The sequence below is a fragment of the Montipora capricornis genome, chromosome 12 (genome assembly GCF_036669925.1).
Source record: "Montipora capricornis isolate CH-2021 chromosome 12, ASM3666992v2, whole genome shotgun sequence".
Taxonomy (NCBI): domain Eukaryota; kingdom Metazoa; phylum Cnidaria; class Anthozoa; order Scleractinia; family Acroporidae; genus Montipora; species Montipora capricornis.
Window position 1 is genome coordinate 37804938 of NC_090894.1, and position 10000 is coordinate 37814937.

Below are 10000 nucleotides of genomic sequence, written 5' to 3' on the forward strand. Positions count from 1 at the left end.
AAGGGAACTTGGCCATCATTCAGCTATCTTAACCGCACACTTGGTGCTGGCCTCGTTTCAGTTCTGAATGTTTGGATAGCCTTATCTATGTGTCAATAAGAGAGTTTGTTGCAAATCTCATCAGACTCATCCGCAGTCCTTTAATCTTGCTTGGAATGCTCTAGCCGTATACATAAATGTTTCGGTCATTTCGAGCCTGTATCAGTGATAAACATAAGTAAAACTAAAACCACTCGTAGACCCCTTTTTTACATGCGACTTGTGGAGTGTCACATGACGTATGCACTACCTTAAAAAGTTCCTTATAACAAGGAGAAACGAGAGATGTATCAACAGCAAGAAGCTAATTAATGCTAATGCGAAGCCGTTAACAATTTTACTCAAGGAAAGCGTGGTATACTCACTAATGTCATTCTTTCCATTTGAGCAGTTATGTTGGAATCAACTCCCATTTGTCCAAAGACTGGAGAATAATGCATTTCAGTGTCAATTATCTCTTTTAATCTCTGTCTACATGTCCTGCACACACCTGTATTAAGAGGTCGAAGAAACACAGTTAGGCTGGGATGCAACCTATTACTAACTCAAAAATGAAAATTAAGACTTACCTGACCCAACTGGTACGAAGAAACCAGTCTTACGTAAGACTCCCTCTGACTCTCTCTTTCCCAACCCTCTGTCACCTTTTGGCCACGGCCGGAAATGTCTTCCGGAACCCTGCACCTGGTGCTGGATCCTCTGCTCCAGCCTATTCCAAGTTTTGTCCGATGGTTAGGACATATCGTCATGGTGCGCAAACTTTCGCTTTTGCTGAATTTCGCTGCTTGGCATAAAATCAGCTCGACTTCATCTTCAGGTCCGGTAAATTTATAAGTAGACTTATGACTGTCGATATCCTTATTGCACGAAAGTAACGGAACAATTTCAGTGTCACACTTTCGATCTTTCGGGTTATAACCACAAACTCCACCAACAATAGCCTTAAAAGAACAACAACCCTCCATTTTCTGTTACAAAACTGAACCATGACACATATCAATACCCCGCCACTAAGCAAACAAAAAACGCCAAATATTGTGGCATGGCCAGGGTTTGTTTACTCAGGTAACTACTAATTAAATTTGGTCTCTTTTTCTCACGGATTAGTCACGGTGTGATATCCTTTTTTTTTTATTTCACTTAGTTCTTTCTTCTTTTACCTATAATTTGTTCATAGCGATTTTTTAAAATTGTAGTGAGTACAAGCACTTTATCAGCTATTGTCTAAAATGCCTCATTAAGTACTTCAAACGTGACTTGATATAAAAAGTAAGGGAGTGGGTGGGGGGGGGAGACATAATGAAGGCACTGGTCTATCTACTGGTAGTTTTCTGGCGGTTAGCTGTCAAAAGCAGTGCCAAATAACCATGATATTGACTGCGTTGCTGGGCACTTTTCTCAGTTTTTGAACCTTGTTTCAAGGTTCTGTGTCGACATGGCACCCTGCTAGAGAGGCCCATGACACGTGAATGGGTGACGAGCGAATTGTTTGTTTTTTTAACAAGCGCACACTACTACGCTACTCACTATCACAGAATAGATAGTGAGTTGCGTTGCAATTCAGAGAATTACGCGCTAGTAGATTTATACAAAAAAACGGATAAACTTGCAATAAATTGTTTCACTTATCCTAAGAGTGCTCAATACAAAATATGCAAAGCAAACTACGAATATGAAAACAAATATTGATATTTGTTTCTTTTTTACTTTTCGTTTATTATATTATATACCCCTACCGGTATAGGTACCCGCCAAAAACGAAAGCATTGCGTGACGAGCTAGTGATTTTGCTGCGGGCGCCGACACGCCTGAGAGCAATGGTCGCAATCAAATGTAATATGTTGGTCTAGCAGGCTTAGTACGTACAAAGCAAGCAACTATCTGCAAATTACTTAGCAGTTGTTGACTTAGGTAGATGCAGTTGTGATCATATGCCCCGAAAGATGATCACAGATTTATGGTATTCGACCATTGAATACGTGTGTAACGAACGTTGTGTACACAAAAGCAAACTTGACCACTTAAAATGCGACGAATGGTGAGAGAAACACGTTAAATCAGCCTTTGGACCTGCCTCTTACGGCAAATAAGGTTAGAACATTTCGAATTTATCAGCACTGTGTCTCTTTCAACTTAATATGGGTCCATACATCTGGCGCGTGCTTAAATATATGTGTAATGCCAGTTGACGACGGAAGGTGAAATATTTGCATTTTTTACATACTTTGAAAAGCTCTAGCGTCGCTCACAATCATTTGCCCAAAGAAATTTTTACGCCAATCTGTAGACCATCCTTCTACAATTGGACCACCAGAAGCTTAATCCATTTGAAGGTTTCACACATGGTGAAAATTAATTGTGTTCACGAAGTACTTTCAAGTGAAAGAAATACATGTCTTCAAAATTTAATTATTTTGCACCCAAAAAATAACGCAATATTCCCCCAAATCTACCCAATACACAGTTAAACATTGCAAAAAACTATTTGATTGTTTTAAAGACGGAAAAATAATTGGTTTTTTCATGCGAGGCTTTTGAACTTGTTTAATAAAATGGTGCGTCAAATGACGATTTTAACGGAATTTGGTAATTTGCATTTTTCTTTGAAATAAAAGGATATTTTGCCGAAAAAATTATCCACAAGTTTTTGTCATGACCTAGCCTATCTACCACAAACATATGAGCGAAATCGAATTTTCGACCCTTGCCGAGTTATGTTTGATAATTATGGGCAGGGACTCTTAAGAGCTTTAGATACCTCACCAGAATGAGGACTCATTTTTGGAATCGATGGAGAAAGGAATTTCTGACGGATTTGAGAGAACGGCACCAAAGTAAGAAAGAAGGTCACGTCAAGGTAATCATTGGTGATGTTGTGTTGGTGCAAGAGGCCGGACTGGAAGATGGGAAAGGTGTTGAAACGTATTGTACCAAGGGCAAACCTGTCATTGTTACAGAGCAGTGCAAAAGCTGTATCTGCTGGAGGTAAGTTGTGATGAAAGAAGTGAGTGAGAACAACAGCAGTCAGCACAACGGAAATCAAGTGAGAAACGACTGTGTACAGGGAGGGAAATCCCACCGTGCGGCAGCGCTGGTTTCTCGTTGGAGAACACGCACCATGCTTGATCACTGATTGGTTGTTGTCACCTACATTAGCGCGATTGACGTGGTTTTCTGAGTGGTGCTTGACCCTGACAGGCCAAGGAGGGGAGTGTGTCTGATAATAGTCAAATTGTAGCGTATTTAATGAAAGATGCCCAAACACCCGTAAAGGAAGCAAAGGATAACTATAAGCTTTAGTGGTTGTGTCATGATGTTGATGAGATAAAGGTAAAATGTGTGCAGTTTACAAAATAATTATAATCTTGCTTATCAGTCTGATAGAGGTCTCTTAGGTGAATTAACTGCTGAAAAAGCACAAAGGAAGCGCTTCAGTTCATTTAGATCTGTCCATGTGTTGTGAATGTTACAGTTCATGTTCACAAAGGACATGCACATCAACATAGGATGATAGAAGTAAGCTTTATTAAGGCAAAGGCCCTGATAATATAACATTTCACATGTCATGTGTCGGCCTAGAGATTACATCTTTTAACATCCCTCCTTTTTTGAAGAAAAAATAATAATAAAATAAAAATAACTGGTATAGTGACAAATCAATTATAAGATGTCTTAAATATTGATCAGCGTTCGTTTCAAGTCCTTTCTAGAAAAATCAAAACAGTAATCAAAAAATTAAAGTCTGATTACCTAGTGGGATCAATATGAAATTGTCAGTCCAGATTGTTAAATTGTCTGCCTATTCTATTTGCAAACAAAGGCTTTCAGGTAACTGGGGGGTCTCCTCGAGCGTTGAGGTCTCGCAGGTTGGTTGTTCACTGGTCCTGGTTGGGCAAGGCCCAGTGCAACCGTTTTAGGTGGTTCGCTGGTTTGCTGTTGTTGCTCGTCCTCCTTTGGGGTTGGTAGACTAACAGCTTGTTCTGATAGTCAGTTCTGCTCACCTGAGGATCTCATCCCCTTCTCCACACCTGTACTGTCATGGTTGGATGCATCCTCCGCTCTTTCTGGTGTTTTTCTAAGATGGCTTCTGGTTCTGTGGTAAACACCTCCGTCTGGCGTCTCTACGGTGTATGATCTTTTGTCTAAGTGAGCTGAAACAGTTGCTTTCTTCTATACCTTGTCGCTTGATTGGAACGGCCTCATCCTAACTGTCACCTTCTGCTAGCTCTCTGAGATCTCTGGCGCCGTCATTGAAATATTCGATCTGTTGTTCTTGTCGCTTCACTAGGTTCTGCGTGTCTATCTCTGGGTATGTTACTCTTGGCTGGAGTAATTTTCCGGATGTTGGCAACAGAGTCTGTTGAGTTTATCTATTTCCCAGTAATTGCTGAAATAATCGATGGTGATGATAAACTCTTTGTTGTCAAAGGTGAAAAGATCGACTCCAATTCTTTCCCACGGTCTGGATGGTGTCTTAAGTGGCATCAATGGCTGGTTTGGTTGGGACCTCTCATATTTTCTGCAGGTATCGCAGGCAGCTATCATGTTCTTGATTTCAGCATTCATGCCTGGCCAAAAAATGCATTCCCGTGCACATCTTAGGCAGGACTCAGCTCCCATGTGTGATGAGTGAATCCTCTGCTTTATGTTTCCACATAAGGCTTTCGGTATGACAACTCTCTCAGTTCTGAGTATGAGTCCGTCTTGCACTGATGGCTCATCTTGTATGCTATAGTACGGTGCTACTTGTGCCAGTGTTGCATTTCTTTTGGCGGGCCAACCTTGGAGGATCACAGACTTAAGGATCTGCAGTGTCTCGTCCCTTTCTGTCTCGTCTCGGATCTCTTGCAGTCGCTGGTCTGAGATGAGTAAGAAACTGGCCATATTGACATATTCGAAGTCTGCTCCCGTTTGGTGCTCCTTGCTTGGCAGGTATGCGCGGGTTAGGAAGTGCGCAATATGCATTTCTGTTCCCTTTTGGTAATGAACTTCCAGATCGTACTTTTGGAGCCTCATAATCATTCCTTGCAGGCGTCTTGGCTGACATGCGAGGGGTTTCTTGAGGGTCGCTTCAAGAGGCTTGTGATCACTGTAAACTGTGACGTGCCTCGAATGTAAACTCGAATGTAAACTGGTTGAATTTCTCCAGTGCGTAAACGATAGAGAGCATTTCCTTCTCTATCTGGGCGTATCGTGTCTCAGTATCAGATAGAGCACGGCTGGCGTATGCCACTGGTTTCCCATTCTGAAGGAGGGCTGCGCCTACGCCCTTTTGGCTAGCGTCACACTGGATTGCTAGGTGACTGGATGGGTTATAATAACTCAAGATTGGTGCTTCTGTAACCATCTTTTGGACTTCTTTGAATGCCTTGTCTTGCTCCTCTGTCCAGTTCCAGGATTCATTTTTTCGGGTGAGTCGTCAAATCGGCTCCATACTGTCTGCTAGTCTATGCAGAAATTTTGCCAGGTAGTTTACAAACCCATTCAGCCATTGTACGCCTTCAATATCGGCGGGTTTCGGCATGTCTCTGATCGCTTTGGCCTTATTGGGATCTATCTTGATACCTTCATTGGTTAGCACGTCCCATGAAAGTCACGCTCTTGGTACGCAATTTCAGCTTGTCTGGATTGAGGGCTATACCATGCAACTGACATCTCTCTAGCAGCTTGACCAGCTTCTGGTCATGGTCAGCATTGGCCTGTTCTTCTGTGTCCCCAACTCCGTAGATCAAGATATCATCAACTATGTCTAGAACGCCTTCTAATCCATCCAGAGCCTGATTAACTCTTTTCTGGAATATTTCAGAGGACACAGATAGTCTAAATGGGAGCCTGCAGCACCGGTACCGTCCAAAGGGCGTTGCAAAGGTGGTGAGAAGACTAGACTCTTCGTCAAGGCCGCAATGCCAGTAGCTGGAACGTAAGTCAACAGTGGAGAATATTTTGGCTTCTCGCAGTTCAGGTAGGATGTCATCAAGGATAGGAAGCTGATAGGGTTCGCGCTTGAGAGCTGCATTCAGTGGTCGTGGATCAATACAGATTCTAAGTGCTCCAGACTTTTTGGTTGCCACTACCATGCTACTGACCCATGGAGTGGGTCGGTCTACCTGGGCTATTACTCCCAGGTTCTGAAGCCTGTCTATCTGTCTCTTGAACCTCTCCTTTAATGCTGTGGGAATTCTTCTTGTAGGTGTAATGATTGGTTGGACATTTGGGTCGACTTCAATCTTCACCATGCCTGGGAAACGTCCAAGTTGGCTCTTGAAGACTCTCTGGTATTGCGTGACAACTTGCTGCGCTGTCAACAGCTGATGAACCACTCCTTCATTCCGCTTGGGCGCTGGTACCGACTTGAAATTATTCCAGTGTATTATCAGAAGCTTGATATGTTGTGTGGCGCTTGCTCCTATCAAAGGGGCTAGTTTTTCCTTCACTACGACAAACTCTACAGAGTACTTCTTGTGGTTTTGAGGATTCGTGACAATGATTCTTGCAGTGTCTAGTGGCGTGACTTCCGTTTTGTTCCACGTGATGAGGGTTTTTGTAGTGGGTGTCAAGTTGTAGTTGTCAACGACATCCTTTGGGCAAAACGGTTATCGATGATCCACAATCTATTTGAAACTTGATGGGCCTGTCATCAATAAGCATTTCGGTATATATCTCCTTGGGAAAATGGCTGTTATCAGATGGTTTGATAGAGCATATGTTTGCAGTTTCGACTGCTATGCCAGTAATGTAGTCGATGTCTTCATTATTGTCCATTGACAATGAGGGAGTATCTGTCGACGAAATGTTGTTCATGCGCTTTCCAGTTCTCTTGCACTTGCTTGCAAAGTGATTTCTTCCTCCACATTGACGGCATCGGTGACCCCATGCTGGACATTTTCCTTTCTCGAACGGGTGAATTCCACCACAAAAGAGGCAGGATTTTCATGACCTCTCATACTTGTCATTCTTGTCAGGTTTTCTCTTGCTTCTTTGATGACGCGATTTTTCACGTTTTTCTTTTACTCGGTTGACATCCTCCAATGTCTTTGTGCCTGAGATAATTTTCATCTGTGATGTACTCTTGCAGAGCAGATGTCAATGCACTTGTTAAGTGTGAGCTTTCGCTCCTGTAGAAGTTGTTTTCTTGTTTGCGGGTTTTGGATTCCCAACACGATCCAGTCACAGATAAGCGATTCTCTGATGCAGTCACAGAATTTACATGTCTGCGAAAGCATACGCAACGCAGCCACATGTGCATCAAAGGTTTCTTCTGGCTATTGATTCTGACTGTTGAACACGTAACGTTCGTACGTTTCGTTTGTTTCGCCAATCGTGAATTCGTCAAATGTTTGTATAATGCTTTCCATTTTTTACCTTTCGTGGGCGTTGTCAAATGGAAGTCCATTGAAGATTTTCAGTGCTTCAGGACCAATGCAGTGGAGAAAAAGAGCGACTTGATAGGTCTCAGGCTGTTGGTGTATGTTCATTATGCTTGCATAGTTGCCCCACGCTTGCTTGAAGGTTTTCCAGTTTTCTGCAATATTCTCTTTTATGTCGAGATGAGTTGGCGGGTGGATTTCCTTGAATAGGGAATGCTATTTGTGCGGGGCTCACCATGCTTGCAGTAGTGCTGGTTCCTGTCGGCTGTAGTGTGATCGGCGGTGTTACAGTGGTGGACATACTTTCTGTGGTAGACGTGATTGGCTCTTTAGACTGCTGCCACCATGTTACAATTCACGTTCGAAAAGGACATGCACATCAACATAGAATGATAGAAGTAAGTTTTATTTAGGCAAAGGCCCTGATAATATAACATTTCACATGTCACGTGTCGGCCTAGAGATTACATCTTGTAACAGTTAACACTCATTGCTTCACTAGAGGCTAGCAGAGGCTCCAGAAGGATTTAGCACTTTTGCTAGTTGTAGGTAATGCAAAGCAGTGTGCCTACAGTTCCAACCAATGTGATCCATTATTTCTGTTAATTTTACACCGGGAAAAGCCAAGGTTATCGCACATCCTGATCTCAAACCATGCAATGTTTCACCGTCATCCTGACCCATCTCTTTTAGATATAATTTAAGTCGGGCATCTGCAGTCGTCGAAGTAAAGGGGTATCTAAAATTCCACCATTAGGCACTGTTTGCGAAATAGATAACCACGGGTAAGGTCAACCTGCATTCTCTGAGCAACATCGACATAATGGTCAATACTGCTAATGGGGCAAATGACTGATTGTGGATTCCTTTTAATTCCAAAGACATTTTGATCGCCTTCCCTTAAGGTCTTTCCCCAAATGTGATTAAATAGAAAGCCATCATCATTAGGAAAACGAAAAATTTCAGGTACTTTAACTTGGCCCAAGTCACCACGCCGATCACCACTAAAGAAAACGGTTTTAAATAGGCCTGGTCCTGAGCGATAATGAAACTATGTAACGGCGTAACGGATTGTGAAACGAAACGCCTTTGTAAGAAAAGGGAAAGCTGGGTAAGTTTGTAAACTAAGAAAGGCGTAACCTGCTTAGGGGTTACCCTTGCCCTTAGTTGCTCTGCAGTCACCACACAAAGATAATCCTTTACGGATTTATCTGCCGCGGGATTGCCAAATCCCAGTCTTTTGTCCCATTCACCATCCCTCCCAATAGCATGAAAAATAGATCTTAGCTGTCCAAAAAATGGATCTACAGTATTATAAGATAACCGGAGGGGACAAGCACAAGTATGTTTACCCCGTTGCCCAACAAATTGTCAACCGTTATGGTGGATCTACATTCGACCATCCTTATCCTTAAAAATAAGAAAACGACAGCCACCCCATTGAAAGGTGGGCTACTCCCCATTAGAAAAATATGATCATTATGTTACATAACGAGACAAGTCATTAAGGGTATCTAGGGAGAAAGGATTGTCCCTAATCCAGAGGTTTAGATAAAGTTTATTAATCATATCAGACAGCATATAGAAATTATGCCAGAAAATCCTTTGACTATGGCAAAAGGCTAGTCGTTACTTTGTGGCTGACTGAGACGCTCCATCCTTCTCCTGCATGGCGAGATCTCTTTTCCTGGCAAGTGGCCTTGCTTACCACAGTAAAAACAACCTAAGGCCTGCTCTGGATTCCCTGGGAAATTGCGGGAATTGCGCCCCCGATTTCCGCTGTAATAAGGGGACATAGCAGTGGCCCTGTCACGACTCCTCGGGGGATAGTGCTTCTCCACCTTTTTCGCATAATCAAAGATTGTGTGTGATTTGTATTTATGGAAAAAGAGCATTTCAAGAGCTTCAAAAAGAGACCTTAAACGGGGATTTCTGAACCCTGTGGGCTGAAGTTTGGTGTTTATTTTTCAACTGGCGGTGGTTCGAACTGCAAAGTTAATTTATGCAAAAGCATCTAATGCATATGTAAATTCCCAAAAGTATTTTGAGAGAAAGTCAAGCTCATTTTGAAAACCTTGCTTCTTTATATATTTTTTTCAAACGAGGGCAATTTGCCGGCTGTAAAAAAAAAGTTTTAAAAGAGTTTCTTTGGTTGAGAATTGTAATGTCGTGACGTCTGCTGAGCAGCCGACTGAAATTATTCCCTACGAGTTGCTTAATGAATTTCACTTTCTTCTTAAAATAAATCAAATGAAACCTCGATTTTTAATATTTCTGGAACACTGAGCGTCCTGAGTTATTTAGAATGATATTTGAAGCTAGAAGAAATACTATTTTTGCCCATCCTACACCATTCGAGATCATTCCGATAAGCGCATGTTTGATCATGCGTTTAATTTTAAAACTGAAATTTGAAAAGATTTTTAAAGAAAGGATGTAATCTGACAATCGACAGCTTTCAATACTGTTTTATGAATAGACTTGAGATGCATTTCACGAACAATTTCGAGAATTGGCGTGTGTGAGAGCCTGCCGTACGTGTGTTTCATTTTATTAGTCAATTAAAGATAAGTTGTCTGTGCCGATTGAAATGC